Raw genomic sequence first — 17,244 nt, 5'->3', positions numbered from 1 at the left:
TTTGGGCTAGAAAATACTTTTCTACATTGAGTTAAAAAAGACATTTCCATGGATACGAAAACCTGCATAAAAACTTGCAAACTAGTGCTTCAGCAGTGGTGGCTCTGATCACTGCTCTGACCTTTTGAGTGATGAATCTTCATCTGATATATATGAGTAGGAAGAATATTGTTTCTATTCATTACTAAAATATTTTTGCAGGTAACCAACATATGTTGTTAGGAGTACTACTTCAGAAAACAGAAGCCAGGTCTCCCCACAGCACTAAAGGTACCATATAAACACAAGGCAAAAGAAATCCATATACTGTTCCCTTTAAGGTACCTAAAATCCCAGATAATTTCAGCACTGATTAAGTTTTAATTCCAAACTGCAGCATAGCTACAGCAACAGGTTTCTACTGAAGATATCACGCATGCAAAAAGATTTTTTTTCTGTTGGTATAGCTAGCAGAAGGTCCTAATTTCCCAGCTACCATAAACTAAGCCAGCAAAAGCAGTAGTCAGCACAGCTGCATCTAAAGTAGGAATCTGCTGATGCTGTGCAGTTTATTCATAATTCCTCAGTGATGTTGCTATGGGAACTTCTGCAGTGGGAGTTGCTTATATATGATCCAAGTTTCAGAAGAAGAACAAATTAAAGAAACCAAAAATGACAGGAAACCATACCAACACATTGTGCCCCATTTATTGTCCCTCATGGAGAATCCCAGAGGAGATGACACACTTGTTCTTATTGTCAGTAACCAGACAAGATGAGCATCATAGCACTGATTCATAACATGCTTACTGTTCTTAAGTAGTTAACTATCGAACTTTCCTTGAGGTTTTAACAATTAAAACCAAACAGATTCTACCCAACTATGTATACAGTTCTTCCTGTAAATATTCTTTTTACCTCCTTCCATGATTGCCTGTGGCCAATCTGCAAGTTTGATCAGACAAGCACCTATACTTTTTGGTACTATTCGCCACACTTCTAATAAACAGCCAAATCAGAGAATCACTGATGTGGGAAAAGACCTTTAGAGACTGTCTGGACCAAATTCCTCAAAGCAGGTTCAGCTAGATCTGAGCCATGTCCAATCAGTATCTTCCAAGGGTTGGTGGAAGTGAATCTTTCCACTTCCTGCAATCAGGAAGGCACTGGCAACCTCAACCTCTTCCACGTGATATATCATCAGATCCCCTGTTCTATTCAGCAGGGGCTCACATCCTCCTTAATCTTTCCTGTTGCTTCTAGCATACTCATAGAAACTCTTTTGGTTGCCCTTCATGTCTTTTATCAGATTCACCCACAGCTCTGGCTTTCTTAACCTCATCCTTGCATGTTCAGACAGTGCCTCTGTATTTCTCCTGGGTGACATGACTCGGCTTCAACCTCACACTGTTCCTCTGCTCACATTTAAACCTTCACAGAAGCTTCTTGTTCATTCAGATAGGCCTTTCTCCACTTCTTCTCCAATACCCGACATGTGAGCATGGATTATTATTGAGCTTGGAAGAGGTCTTTTTTTTTTTAAAAAAAAAAAACAAACAGTTTTCCCAGAACTCTCTTCTTTCCAGGAAAGTCTCCCATGGGATTGTTTCAAACAGATTCCTCAATAAGTCAGACTCTGCTCTCTAGAGATCCAGGGTTATTTGCCTTGCTTCCTCCTCTGAAAATTCTGAAATCCACCACCATTTCATGTTTACTGCAGTGAAGATTTCTCCTAACATTCACATTCAGCTCTTCCTTATTTGTAAGAATCAGTACCAAAGCTCCACCCCTTGCCAGCTGTTTAATTGCTTGTGTTAGGAGCTTATCAAAAATGCACAGCAGAAAACAGCTGACTTCTTGTGTCATGCTCTTCCAGAAGATGGCAAGAGGGTTGAAGTGCCATGTAAGGACCACCAGCTTTGTCCAGCTGTCTAAGGAAAACATCATATTCCACATTTACTCAGCCAAGCATTTTATAGCAAACACCCATCATGATGTCACTCACATTGGTTCACTCTCTAATCCTAGCCCTTTAACTCTCAACTGAGGGAGAGCTTCATATATTCCAGCCACCATTCTCTCACCACAAGAGCAACTCTCCCTGCTCACCTTCCTGACCCACCCTTTCCAACACAGGCTGTATCCACATACTGTGGCACTCTAGTCACATGAGCTTATCTCTGTGCTACCAACGATGTAATTCAATTGCAAACAGATTTGTAATTCCTCGTGTTTAATCTCAATGTTGCATGTACAAATACTTTGAGGTACTTTGCCGGAGGAAACAGGCCAAGAAGTGAGATAGCAGTAGAGTGATAAGAGACAATGTTCTGCTTATCAAAATGATTGCAAATGCTTCTGAAATGCAACTGAAATGTACATTTTAGTATTGCTCTAAAGTCACTGAAATAAGAGCTAAACAAAAAGTACACATTTGGTACAGTAGCCCACGGCCCTAGTCCCAGTAAACAAGAACTACTGGCATGCTATCAGAAATACCAAATTGCACAGAAACAGTAATACAGGTCTACTTACACCACAAATAAAGCCAGAAAAATTAAGAAACAGTGCAATGCGTAATATGTATATTGAGTGTCCCTACACCACACTGTCTGCATTGACTGTAGCATGAGCTTCAAATTATCCCACAAACATTGTAGTAAAATGGTAGCTAGGAAGAAAACTCCATCCCAAAGTCTGCCTTTACTGAACTACCTTGAGTAAGAAGTACATGAGCACAGCGATGTGACTGGTATCACTGCTTGTTTCAGGGAAACCAAATGGTACATGGAGGAACCTGTTTATGAAAAGTCAAACATACTTATGTATGAGTAGCTGTAGTCAGCAAGCATTTATGCTTTACCTTCACATTATTAACACTGGCAAAGAACAGCACTCAGCCTCTGCTCTTCCGTAGTGTATTTCTGTTTCAATATACATATCAATATTAATTTCTCCTGCTGAGTTACTGTCATATCTAATAAGCAAACACATGATATGTGACATGTCTTTTTATGCCCTTGATTTTTTACATTATCTCTAGTTAATTCAGATCACTAATAATAAATTTTAAAATGGTCACAATTAAAAAAATCACATGCTGTAATGCTACACAAAACTTACTCGATGCACAAAACCACATACCTTACCTCATTCCCCGTCACAAAAGATACTTGCCCAATTATTTAACTTTTCATTTAGAAATCCCATCAATAACTAACTAAAATCATAGGTTAAATTTGCATTCCTTCTGATATTATCTGCTTAACTCTGAGCAGAACATTTATGACTCACGGTGGTGGTAAGTTGGTTGGCTCCACAGACACATATACTGAAATGCCATCTTCTCCAAGATGTTTACATTTAACCAATCAAGCATACTGACAGTACTCAGTAATAACAATTCCACACAAGAACCCTCTAAATCATGGGAATCTTATGTTTTGGATTCTCTGGACTGCACTGAGTTCAGAGGAGTTTTCTTGGGCCACGTATGAAATATGTAATATACTTAACGTACATGAGTCACTCTAAAAGTGATGCCTCCTGAGGCCACATACAGCTCTCCAGGACTGCAATGACCTGTGGGCTGGACACGCCTGCTCTACGTTATAATCAACAATATTTTTAAGCTAAGAAGATGAACTGTAATTTAAACTCATTCTAGGTATTTCCTTCCTCCTAACGGCTTCAACTTCAAATTAAACCTGAACTATATTGCTGCCAGTTTTTGTAAATGATCACAGCACTCTCAGGAAGCTAAAAAAGCACCAATGAGCACAGTGCCTTTCAAAACAACACATAGGCCAAGCCTAGATTCACTGGTCACACCTCTATTTGCAAACATCACGTCCTAACAAAAGACTTATAAAATGAAAGAACAAAGCACAGAACTTCACATCCACATGTCATCTGTTATACAGATTTTTTATTTCAGATTAGCCTTTCATCCCAGGGTCTGAACACTTATTTAATGAGTTTCTGTGCATTAGTGTACTTCTGGAATGCGTTCTCCAGTTCTATCTAGTACAAAAGGAACTCAATCTATGTCTCTAAAATTATTTTATAATGTGAACCAAAGCACAGTAAAGGGTTGCAATCAAATGTGATTCAAAGGCTCCTGATTCTAAGCAAAGCACAAAGGGAGAGGCACCCAATGAAGTCACGGAGAGCCCTGTCATTCCCTTCAGCGAGAATCAACTTGGTTCATTTCCCTGTCACTCTGTTTTTATTTCCCCTCTCATCTTTCAGCCTAGGTTTAGTAATACATAAAAAGAAGAGTAGAATCAATAAATGCAATGGAAGAGCAGTTTATTAAGCACAGGAAAACTTTGCCAATGTGATTTTTTTCTGATTGTTTACATTTACTCAGATCTCAGATTTCTCTTGTTTTGACAGTCAAGCCCTTAGAATTAAAGCAATGGGATACAGTTGGTATTTCTAGATGTGTGTTCATAAATGTGTTTCACAGTCAGAATGTCAGCCCCAGCTGACTACTCATGAAAGTAATACAGTTCCGCGAAGGCTGAACAATTTTTCCACATTCACTAAGTTGCATATCAGAGCTTTAAAGAGCACATCAGTGATAGCAAGGTGACATATATACATCAGATCTTTAATATCCTTTTGTCCAAAGTACTTTCCTCAAACATATTTCTCCTCACTCTTGCTGATACATAGGGGAAAGAAACATGAGGCGGTATAATGCAGCGCATGAACAACTGAACGTGGAAAGTTAATGCAGAAGTGGCTGTTTAACAACCTCATGCCCAGAAGGAGAATCTCCTTTACATGATACATACGTTTCATTCTTCTAAAAAGCATTTGTCATCTATTATTCACATAAAAAAATGAGTAGGTGATTTTGTATACTTTGTAGCATGGACATGACGTGAAATTCAAACACACATTACAAAGACACTATGTGTAACATTAAACTAAGCCATTTAATAACATTTAATATGGTCATAAAGCAAGTGACAGAACCTTGTTCAGATTATATAGGTAAAACAAATCTTTTAGTGTAGTCATACACTTTAAGCCACATCTTTTCTATGGGAGAGCCTAGATACCACCTCTCTCATACCCTTTACTGAAGCCATAGGAAATGCTAACACTGCTGCCAAGCCACAGGATACATCCAACCTATCTACCCTTTCAGGAAGCATACTCAGTATTTGCAGTCTTCAGCAGGTTTTGGAGGACAGGTTAAAATGAAAAGCCTTTTTTTTTTTGTCCCAGTCTTTAATAGACATATCACTAATTAATGCTGTGAAAATCTTCCTGTCATTTTCGCTATGACACCAGAGCTGTAGCCTCAGCAACCAATAAGATATGATTAGAACATATGCAAGATCTTTTTGTTTTTCAAAAAAGGGGGACTTCTAAGGGTATAAAGACCATGCAGAACAAAGCTTTACAAAATTGTAAAGTTCATAGGGAAATAGAGACTACAGCAAATATGCGCCATAGGCTTCCTATTTGCTCTGGTTAATATGCAGTCTGCAACGCCACTAGCGCCTTCTCCCCAACTCTTGTAGGAGATGCAGAGATCTGCGTAGCTCATCAGGTTAACTGCCTATGCAGCCTCCCCCTCTACAGCTTTCCAAATACATACATTTGCCCGAGTTTCACTAACTGACAGACATTCTCAGAATCACATACCTTTATGACGTTCTCCTCAGTATGCTCTGCAGAGTCTTCACATCATCCAGAAAGGGTGATGGCTTCAAGCACAACTGAATCCTTGTGGCAAAAACCACTACAGTTAGCATAGATGTCACTTGGCCAGCTGGATTCCTATCCAGAGGTGGTAGGCCTGAAAGACAGGGTAAAAAAAATGCAGTGACTAAAATCACAGTCCAAACAGCAGAGGGACCACATGCACAGCACATCTCTGCAATCCCCAGCCACAGGAATCCTTGGCCCATTAGCTCTGCAGCAACCTCGTCTCATCCCCTGTGACAGCAGAGAAATGAATCTTTAATTACAGACCCCCATTCACGTTCAGTAATTGAGGAGCACTTCTTCCTGCCTTTGCTGTTTGCCCACGCTGTTCCTGCCACTACTGAATGGCTATTTTTGTCTTTTTGAAGCTTCCCTCACCTGTACCACACAACTGCTGCCCACACTGTTTCTCACAGCAGCTGTTTCTAACTGGCTGCTTAGTCACAGCTGGAGGAAATAATTAGGTCCCACATTAGCCTCTTCAGCTGCTGCTGATTATAAAGCATACACTTTATCACTTTCATCCTGCAAGAACTATTGGTAGATTTTATGCAAAGTCCACAGAGGGTCTGTGAAACACCTAGTCAAATTCTGCTAAGGTATTCTGCAGTTTTTTTTTTTTTTTTTTTTTTTTTAATTAGTGCAAAATGAGAAGATATTTTGGTCTCGTTCCTACAGTAGTCAGGAATTAGACTGAATTTTCACTCTCAAATCCTTGTGTACATCACACTTAAAAAACCATTTCTTTAGATGCATCTAGGTGTCCTAAATTTTCCCTGCAAGAATGAGTGCATATAGAGTTCCCCTGATAAACCTACAACAGATTTCTAGTAATGACTACAAAAACAAAAACACAGCCAACAACAAAACCAACTGTGTAACGTGCAAGCATGCTCAAACTTACCCGGGAAAAAAATTAAAACAGATTAATTCCTACAAACAACTCAGCTCAACATTATGTATTTCAGCAAAGTTGTAGCACTTAACCACAGCGTTACTATGAGAATCTCTTTTAAGAAAACGGCCTAGGGATGCTAAAAGGTATTTGCTACAGCTTCAGGCAGAAGTTGCACTCTGTTTCCTTAAAAATCACAAGATGAATTTGCATTCTTCCAGTGTTTGGCCAAGGAAAATTTCATTAAGGATGCAGAACTGTAAGAATGCAAATCATGCACTGCAGTGGTTTTGCTGAGATCTTTCTATTCATAATTATGATGAATGCCTTCTTAAAATTGTTCTGATATATGTATGTACTTCATTATGGATGGTTGCTTTTATAAACAGTCATTGAAATGCCATATCCAGTTTTATGTTTTCTAAAAGCCTCAGAACTCCATAATATTCATCCAGCCAGGACTCATCACTAGAAATAAATGATTTTTACAGGAACAATTGAACAAACCTAATCCAGATTACACACCTGCTTTCAGACAGCATGTCCTTCTGCCAGCCTCTTCTAGAGCTGCTGGGGCAGCTGGGATTGTTTTTGCCAGGGCTCACAAAGTTAGCAGTGAAGACTATCAAAGACAGTATCATTCTCAAGGGTGCTCTGGAAGGAAAACGTTGAGTAATAATGTTTTCAGTTTGTATAATCAATGAATATATAGATGTTATAATTACAGAACATACTAGAGAGTTTGGCTAAGCCAGTTATCATACAAAAGAGAATAGATAGAATGCTTACCCATGTCCTGGGCTTGCTAAAAAACTCCAAAGGAGGGGTCTCCAGAAGAGATCTTTCTCCATTGGTAGTCAGCTCTTAAATGGGTCTAGGAGAGATGGAGCCAGGCTCCACCCCTTCCGGCAGCACAGGTGAATTGCCTTCACCTGTGCCGTGGCTGACTCAGGTGATCAATCAGAGGTTCAGGCCATGATTCAGCAGTTCCCATACACAGTTCCTTTGTCTTTTCCAGCAATGTTTAGAAGTGAACGTTAGAACTGAACACTTGCAGATGCACCCATATTACCAGAACTACTCTAGCAGTCTAATTATTCTATTAACTTACTAGTGTAAATAGCTCTGCAGAAGGTATTACGAGTGACGATTTACACAGTACTGTACAGTAATACTGACATTTTAATCCAAGTATGACTCTCAAAGGACAGATAGATGGTCTACAGGACATCTCGAGTCATGTCTGCCTCCAATTTATATAAGGGGCAATTCTTAATACAGGGGGACAAGAGTTAAGAAGATACCACAAACCTCTGCTTTTTTTTCCCCTCCAGCTCAAGAGAACTTCTCCCTATTAACTAATCTGTTGAGGCCAATTCAAAACACACTTGAGACCACACTGTAGCCAGTCTAAGGATGCAGACATAAAGCCTCATATGTATTCCTGCTCAGTTGTGCTGGAAATAACAGCACGTGAGCTGAAAATCTTATTTTTAAATATTAAAGCAGTACATATTTGTAAAACTGCAGGATAACACTTCTAGAAAGAAAGAATGAGAATTTAATAGGCAATTATTTATTTATAAAGAAAACATCATACTGCAAACCACAGTTCTCAGAAAGAAAAAAAAATGCTAGTTCCTCTGAACTTCTGACATAGAGAATCATCTGCTGAAATCTGGATGTTTCTAACCTATGTCATAATCATTACATAAAATAATTAAAATTTCTTCTTATTCAGAACAATTGAATAAACCAAGATCACCATTTGCACACAATAATAGGTACTCATCAGAACCTAAAACCAAAACATTACAAATAATTAACTGAAATGACCTGAAACAGAAAATACCAAAACGTTCTTTAAAGACACTGTCAGAAATCCTTCTGATGAAATCTCTGGATTGGAGTACAGATAATTGTACTGAGAAAAACACCCAAACAGTTATATGTTAATTATATGTTTATTTTGGTGCTTTTAGAAGCACTTAAAAAAAAAAAAAAAGTTGAGGATAACAAAGTGATGTTACATAAAACCAAAACAAAAAAAACGTGGTTATTAAAACCCTATTTCTATCTTTGTCTCAGAGGAACCTTTCAAACTACACCATGAGAGATATGATGCTTTTCTGCATCCATAAGAAGTGAAAGCATCTTATTTGTGAGTGATATTCAGTATGGAACAACACATAAAAAAACTTTGAGATGAAAGATGTTGCGCTACTACTTTCTTCACTCTAACAAAGTACAAGGAATTAATAACAGTAGCCAGAAGAATCACAGTACCACAGACTAGCACAAAGAAGCCATTCAAAGAAAAATATTCAATTATATCGTGTCCCTTGAAGACTACAATTAGTAATCCAGGCTGGTTAAAACCCTACACTTTTTCAAACAATGTCCCTGTAAAACGCCAGATTTCTTGTCAAGGGTTTTCCAATGATGGAAAACAATCTACTAAAAAAAAAAAAAAGAAAGAAAGAAAGAAAAAAGCTATCAGAGGTGCCCACATATGCTCAAATACACATGGAGGATACTGAGTAACTTATGTCCTGGACGACTTCACACAAAACACTTCATACTAGCTGCAGTGACTGTAAATTCATAAAGAAGGTAGAAGCTGTAAAACATCATCATCAACAGGGCAGCTGTTACATAAGCCAATTAATTTGTAACTACTGCTTAATTGTACTTTCACTCATTTCCTCCCAGGTAGGATATGAAGTTATTCAACTCAGTATCAGAAGAACTGTATCAAAATGTTCAAAAAGCATCAACAGCAAATTTAAAATTAAGCTATAGAATAATTCATCTATTACTGAGTGATAGTAAAAGCTTACTTGTTGAGGATAGAGTAATATTAATGATAGTTGAAATAGTGAAATCTGTTCTTATAAATAAATACTTGTTTCGTTTTAAAATAGTTTTCAAAAAAATCTTAGGAATTATTCCTATTAACTTACTAGTGTAAAATAATACACTAAAGAAAAGACACATTTTTAGAGTGCATGAAGAAATGAGTATGCGACGTATTATTTTATTGTACTAGCTAAAAACAATATAAATCATCTTTATTGAAGTCCTGGATTCAGCAGATACAGCAGCTGTATTACACTTTTTGAAATAGAATCTAATATTGTACAACAAAGAGCCAATCACTGTGCTTACTGAGTAGCTCTTACGTAAAGGAAACCAAAATAATTGGTAGCAGAACACTTCCCCCCAAAAAAAACAAAAAAAGATCTTTGTGGTACAGACATCCTGTGGTTAATTAGAAACTCAATGTATGATTTTTTTTTTTCCCCCCTCAGCTCCAACCTGCTGCTTCAAAGGCATTTGAACAGTTTTGAGACAATGATGAACTCCTACACAGGAAAAGAAAGAATAAGAGAATAATTCTCATACTGCAAGAAAAATAATACAGAACACATAACAGAGAAGAAAATCAGATTAATCAGCATCACTTCTAATTATACCAATAGCAGTCCCATTAAATAACCTTTGAATGGGACAGCTGAAGCACTAAAACACTGCTAACACCATAGCTATTGTCGCAATAAACTCTTTTATCTCACAATGTCGAGGTGTTTTTCTGTCTGAGAACATAATTTTAGCACCATAAAAACAGACTTAATGCTAGGGACCTATGACCTGTACTATCGCAATCACTTACAATTGCAATTATGCCTAAAACTATAGAAAAATGCATTTTGAGAAATCTCTTGCATTTCAATCCTTCTTCTCCTCATATATACCTTTAGCTTCTGATAATGAGCAGCTGTGGAAAGAAATTACCAGACTGGTAGGATAACAGCAATGAAGGGAATATTACCTTAGGTGATTAAAAGCAAGAACCACACACCTGGTCTGAGAGCAGAGGAGCACACTGAGATAACCAGATGTACAAACATGACCAGATTATGCAGCCCTTATTTTCCCTACTTCAAAAAAAAAAAAAAAGTCTCCCAAAAAAACCACACAAAAGCACTTCTGCCTAACAGCTGCAAAATCATATTTCCCAGAAACAGCCTTTCTCCACACATTTACAATTCAAAGCACTGTAATACAATGATTGCATAATGTAAGACCCAATATAAACAATCCAATCCTATTTGTTTTAAAGTAACAGCTTACATCCCCTGAAACAGGAAAGCTTTCACAGAAGCTTTTCAATACTCAGCTGGTACAGAGCCAGCTTTTGAGGTGGGGGACAACAAGAGGAATGCATGTAAAGCTTAAGCAGTACACGGCAAAAGGAAAGCTATCATTCAAATTAAACCTCAAAACACATCTTCTTGTCACACACCATGTGACACAACCCAATTCCAACAGTTTCCTTTGTTTACTTTAAAGTTATATTGCACAGAATCTTCTCATTTAACATAGCTGTGAGCAACCTGGTCTAGGGGAGGAGTCCCTGCCTGCAGCAGGGGGTGGAACTACACGATCTTAAAGGTCCCTTCCAACCCAAACCATTCTATGACTGTGATTCTGGAACATTTACATTAAAAGGAGTTTGTGAAAGGGCTGTCGTGTTCGGGGAAATACGCACCTGCAGCCCTGCTACGTCATCACACCTACGGGTGAGAAACAAATTCAAAACTGCCAGAAAGAGATGTAAGAGTCAACAAAAACAACTTTGGAAGACTTTTAAGAGCATTATTTCTTATCTTAACGTCTGCGCAAAAGTTTGAAAGTATTTTTCAATGCCCCGACGCAATCCCATTCCACTAGAAAAGCACTCTCAGTGCGGAGGAAATGGGAGCGGCACCCGTTCCTACTTCGCACACCTCCTCACCCTCCCCACACTTACAAAAGCGGCTCTGTGCACCCAGCGACGCCGAATAACATCAGCCCCGCTTCGGAAGCGACCAGCCAGCGTGCCACCGCCTGCAACACCGGCGGTGTTTTCTCTCCGATCCTTTCCAAAAGAGTGGAAGAAAAGATGAAAGCAAGGAAGCAGCTTTCCTTCAGCCATGAGGGGGGGGGCTCGAGCTGGAGGCGGCGGTGCCGGGCGGGAAGGGCCGCGCCTCGCGGCAGGACAGCTCTGAGCTGCGGCCGTTGCTGCCTGCAGGCGCCCGGCACGCGGGTACCGCGGCACCGCGGGCAGCTGCAGCAGCGGGCGGGCGGCAACGCGGCAACCTCCGTGCAAACAGCTCGAGCTTGGAGGAGAGCGTGCCGCGCCGCAGGCCGGGGCTGGTCGCCCAGGATGCAGCTTTGCTTCCAAGAGGTTTTGTCCCGGCAGCAAGCAGCTGATCAAAAGCACAGAAAATAAGTTTTAACATCCTATGTACTGTTATTTTTTAGCACGGTAATAGTGTCGGATGAGAAAGACTTCCATCACCTGTAGAAAAATGATCCCTGAGACAAGGTGTAGCACCAACATATCATCAATAAGGCATAAGAAAGATTCATAGTGCTCACTGTTAGATATAAATAATACAACTCTCAGACATTAACATGTTGTTAAGCATAGATTATTCATGTGTGTTCGCAGTTGCAAGGCATCCCAACAAGATAAGAGCTGGAAGAAGAAAACATAGCGTATATTGAGGGTGCTAGGACCCAAAAAAGGCATAATGCTTCTCTTCAGCAAGGGTTATGTGCAGGCAGCAGCAGGGTCTGACAGACTTGTGATCTGTTTGATCCCGATGTGAATTTTGTCAAATTAAGCTACATAAGACAGCTTAGGATCTCCGTGAAGAAAAAGTATTGAAAATGAGAGGAAAAAGAATGGTTTGGAGTTAAGAAGCAGCAGCACTATCACTTTACTTTCCATTTTTTTTCTCAAGGCAGGGAAAAATGGGTAAGTAGTATTTCCATGTGGGACTACATCACCTTAGGAGGCCGGCTGTGAGGAAGCACAAACTGTCTGCAGTGCCACAGACTGCATTGGAAAGCCACACACACAGAAAGGTACTACACTGCAAAATTCATCACTGCAGTTTTGACATGACTGACAAGTTTACACTGGCGACTTTAAGAGATCTTACATACAGCTTCTAGCAGTTGTACAGCTGGAAACAAGGGCCATTCTATCTTATTGTCTAGAGCATCTCGTTATTGGGATGGAAAAATATTTTGTGAACAAATATTGAATGATATAATCATAAGCAAAATCTGGATTTTTAATGACTTCTAATTCTTGAGTATAAATCTCTGAAGAATAAAGGAAGAAAAAGACTGAAAAACTTTACTGAAATTTATGTTAATTTTTCCATCTGAAAACAAGAAAATCCCTAAACCCCTACGTTAATGGAGTCAAAGAATTGGAGACCTAAATTACCCCGCTAACTTAGACATGCAGTGAAATTCCAGCTGCGTTGAATCTATTGCCCAAGCGTGTGCCAAGTTCAGCCGTCCAGGGCTTCCCTTGAGAGGCGCTGGAAGCTCTCTCATCCTGTCTGTAATTTGGGATAATGATATACAGTAAGGAATACACACTGAATGAAGCATTATTACATGATGGTCTTTAGTTATGAGTTGACATCTGCAGATATTTACAGTGCTGATGTATGGATAGCTAGCTAGCCAGTGATTGCATCGTGCCTGTGCTTGAATTCCTCTCCCAGCAGCTATTCATCCTGTTCCTGCTCCACACAAATAAGCAGCACAGGTAATTGCAGAACAGCTCCTGGAATCATGATGCAGACTGTCATGTTATTTATAGACTCTTTATGACACCATCATATCCAATTTCCTTTCAATATTCCTTGGTCATCAAACATATAATGAAACTAAATGAGAATGGACCAGATCCCTAAAAGGATTTAGCTAGGATGTAGGGGCTACAGAACTTCTTTTGATCCAATGGGGAAATCACTGCTTCTTCCACAATGATTCCAAGTGAGTGGTTGCATGACATCGGGATGGCAGATATAGCTCTCTTAAAGGGCTTTGTACATGCACTAAAAGCTCACTGGATAGATCTGCTCCCAATCATCTTCAAAAGTTTCAGCATCTGGAGACCTGAGGAATTCACCACTGATTCTGTGGATGATATGTAGAGGTTGGAGGACTTATGCGTTAGCAGCCCCTGTGGCAAGGAGCTGACCCCAGTTCTTTCTCTTCTGTAAGTACCTGAGAGGAATCCTGCACGTTCTCATGTTCTTACTCTAGTGCTATTACTATGTGACCAGTATTTACACAGCTATATAGAAAGTATTTCAATCACTAATTCTTCTCTATTTGCTTTGTTTTACTCTTTAAAACCACGGAGAGGGGCATTTTTTTTTTAGGCTGTGAATCTTCTAGTGCACAGACCAGTTTTTGAGGTGTGAGCTATGGCACTTAACTGGGAGGACAAACCTCACTCAACACTTCTTTTCTGGCAAGTCCCACGGAGCTCAGTGCTGTCCCTCTTGCTCTAGTGCAGCCCAAGTCATTCTACATTTTTTTTCCATGATGCTATTTTCTTCACACATAACTTTATTTCCTTTCTAACCAGATGTACAAAACCAATGAAAATTCTTTGAGAGCAGAAAATAACTCAAGCACAGAAGGAGGTCACTTTGGAACACTTAAAAAAATCATTTTATGTATATTCAACTCTCGGCCTCTGAACACTTATTTGTAGTGCTCTTTAGAACAAACTCAAGCACATAAATAGAAAAATATCATTTCATACCTGTAAGAAAAATCAATGAGTGAATATTATTTCAATTGCAATTTCTTGCTTTCATTGTTACTACTACAGAACCACTGAGGTAATTTTTATTATTTTTTTAATATCCAAGTATCTTGAGATTTTATATCAAAATAAACTTAGATATTATTAAAATATTCTAAAATAGCTGCTGAGAATTAATTTGGAATGTTGATACACGTCAAGTACTTTTCTCCCTCTCTCTTTAGAGAAACCATCTCTGCTGTTCAAAAAGGTTAGATGTTTGCATGGTTAACAGTAAGACAGAATAGGATATAATTTCCAGGTATCCTATGCAGAACAAAAAATATCTTTGTAATACCAAGTAAGCAACCAAGCCATACATTAATGTGCTTAGAGCAACTATTCACCAGTATGCTACCCTCAGTAAAACTGAGCAACAACAGCTTCCTGAATTCTTGGGATACTTTCTCCAGTATGTAAAAATGAGTACTAAAAGAGTCTTCCCTCACTTCTGATTATATGAGACCAATTAGAAGATACACCTAAACAGACTGCACTACCATTTAGAACGTAAACAAATTTTATGATGAATAGAATTTAAATTTTCAAGATGAGAAAAACTCAAAAACAAACAGTTCTGCAAAGTCCCCAAACACAGAATCTACTTTGTTGCTCTGCCAAGTTGTCTTAACATCCTACACTTTCAGTCCAAAGAAATCACCTCAATGCACAGCACAGAAATGAGAAAAGTAGGAGGTTTAAGCCCAGTTCTGCTCCAGTGTTTGTATGCTGTTCTTCTGGTTAACAAAGTGAGGAGGCAGATCCAGCACTCTATGACATGCTGAAGCAGGTATATAAGCATAATCTGTATAGAATTTAAAAAAGCCCTCATATCTGTGGATTATCTTATTAGCCATTTATTACCCTCTACTATAGCATTATAGTTCTAAATGTCTCTGAGGAATCTAAACTATATTTTTAAACTACAGAAATAAAACATGACTGACACCATGAAACAGAGCAAGAAACAGGATTAGATACTTAGCTGGAAAAAAATCAAGAACTTTTAGCAAGACTACATATACTTACGTCTGTTAAGATGCTACTGTTACCCTTTTCTCACCTTTTTCCAATATTTCATACACTTTCACACATTTAAGTTTTTAAAATTACCTGTTCTAAATGTTCCTGTTTTGAAAACATAAAGGAACCATCTCTGCTTGGTGCCCACCCACTTCTCCACAAAGCTGGCAGTTCACGACTTTGCAGCCATAAATCAGAGCTCACTAACATTCAGCATTTTCACAACCAAATCTGGCTGCTTTATCAAGGTTAACCAAGAGATGACATATCAGCCTGACCAAATGGAATAAACTGGCAATAAAGGGTGTATGATTGGTCATGTAAGAAATGGCAAGGTGGCAGGGCTCTAGAATACAGAGGGAAGATGGGATGTTAACAGTTCTGTCATGAACTCCAACAGAACATTTACCCTGTTGTTTTTTCTTCTCTGCTTTGAACTTCATTTAAAGGAATTTAAATGGTCACTGTGACTATGAAGTAAGTGTGCTAACCACCAGCTAAAAACCCTACTGCTGCATCCCAGTTCCAATGCACATCATTCTCACTACCTCAGGAGTCTATTGTATTTCAGTTAACTTCTTTCCTTTGCTATTACTTATATCCCACCCCCTCAAATCACTTTCTGTAATGTCTCCTGTCAGCTTAATGCTGATGCTTTTAAAAAACCTGCAGACCTCATGTTGATGCAACTCTAACAGCCCTCCTACTTAGAACATCTCCCTTTGGATTTAAGTCATCATTTCTCCAATACACAGGATATGGATGTTTGACAAGTTTCATCATTTCTGGCTACATGCTGATGTGCTGATGCTCAGGATCAGTTTCCTCTGAAGCCTGACAGGAGCTTTTTCTTGATAAGAAATTCTTAACTGGACCATTTGTAAATTAAAATTGCCAGTAGTATTCCTTTCAGATGCTCACTTCCAATTCCTCGTTGTTACTAGTCCAGCTGAAATCAGTATGATAACAACCAATTTAAACTGTATTTAAGTAAAAACTGTGTTTCATTCACCTGCAGTAAAAAGAGATGATGGAAAAAAAAACCTGTCCTCTGGATACATCACATTTCTTTCCATCAAAACACCCCACAGCTGAATTCTGACCACCAGCTATGTGATATGTAGATATGTAAAGAAAACCACTGCATACTGCAGGCTCATTTGGCTTCACTTAATAGTCACGTCATTACTGCTGCCTCTGCACTAGACACAAATTTTACCTAATGCACAAAGAAAATTATGTCTTAATGTTAACGTGGATCTATAGGCCAAAGATGTCACAGAACCACATCGTTCTGTGACATTGCCTCCAGAGGTTCTTATGGGACAATGTGCCAAAGGGAGGCTCAAAAGCAGGGAAGGAAAGTTCCTTTCTAGAGACCATCCCTGAAGTTCTCTGGGCATAATGGTCCTGACATTTTCCTGAACAACCAACACTTTCACTAATGTCGTAACAGCCTTCAACAAAGTTCAGAGCAAAAAGCCATGGATGTACTTGTATTCTCTAAGGATTTATTTTCCAACTCTGACTTGAAATGTTGATAATCCTATCAGCAGAACATCAGAATGGGTACCTCTGAGATTGCAGCCAGTGAAAACGTATTTAGTACACTCCAAGAACCAGATATTTCAGTTATATCATAGTTTCTTTACCATACAATCTGGTCTGGAAAATGTTTCAGTTCTGAGAATGGAGAAACTAACTACTTGATAGCAGTTGTCTTTAGAAAACTCATACTAAAAGTCCCATGCTAATTGTCTCAAGGCACAAGTATTGATAAATGGCAATATTTCAATTTCAATTAATATTCATGACATACACTAATCTCACTTGACACTTGCAGCCCCCCTCTTTAAAACTGAAATAACATTCTCATGGTTATTCATAGCACACATTTTTGGGGGAAAATCATAAATGGTTCCAAGAAAGACAATAAGGTTAAAAAGTTGTT

The 17,244-nt window shown here is 38.8% G+C and overlaps 2 long non-coding RNA genes across 3 annotated transcripts in view; one reads left to right on the top strand and one right to left on the bottom strand.

The window, feature by feature from the left end:
• The window catches only part of LOC116234991 (uncharacterized), a 419,872-nt gene that overhangs the window by 69,757 nt on the left and 332,871 nt on the right, over positions 1-17,244 (bottom strand). The window contains exons 13-14 of the long non-coding RNA XR_016468730.1: positions 7,127-7,255; positions 5,644-5,797 (exon numbers count right to left, since the gene is read on the bottom strand). This is a non-coding gene — a long non-coding RNA (uncharacterized LOC116234991). The remainder of the gene's footprint in view (positions 1-5,643; positions 5,798-7,126; positions 7,256-17,244) is intronic.
• On the top strand, positions 5,702-10,407 carry LOC149917018 (uncharacterized). Of its 2 annotated transcripts, none has more exons than XR_016468732.1 (3): positions 5,702-5,788; positions 7,093-7,268; positions 9,913-10,407. It is a non-coding gene; the product is annotated as an uncharacterized LOC149917018 (long non-coding RNA). The 2 variants fall into 2 exon arrangements; XR_016468731.1 differs by having other exon boundaries at positions 5,722-5,809.

The sequence above is a fragment of the Phasianus colchicus genome, chromosome 8 (assembly GCF_987193195.1).
Source record: "Phasianus colchicus chromosome 8, bPhaCol1.hap1.1, whole genome shotgun sequence".
Lineage (NCBI taxonomy): Eukaryota > Metazoa > Chordata > Aves > Galliformes > Phasianidae > Phasianus > Phasianus colchicus.
Note: the sequence above shows the minus strand (reverse complement) of the source record. Positions and strands in the feature narration are given on the sequence as shown.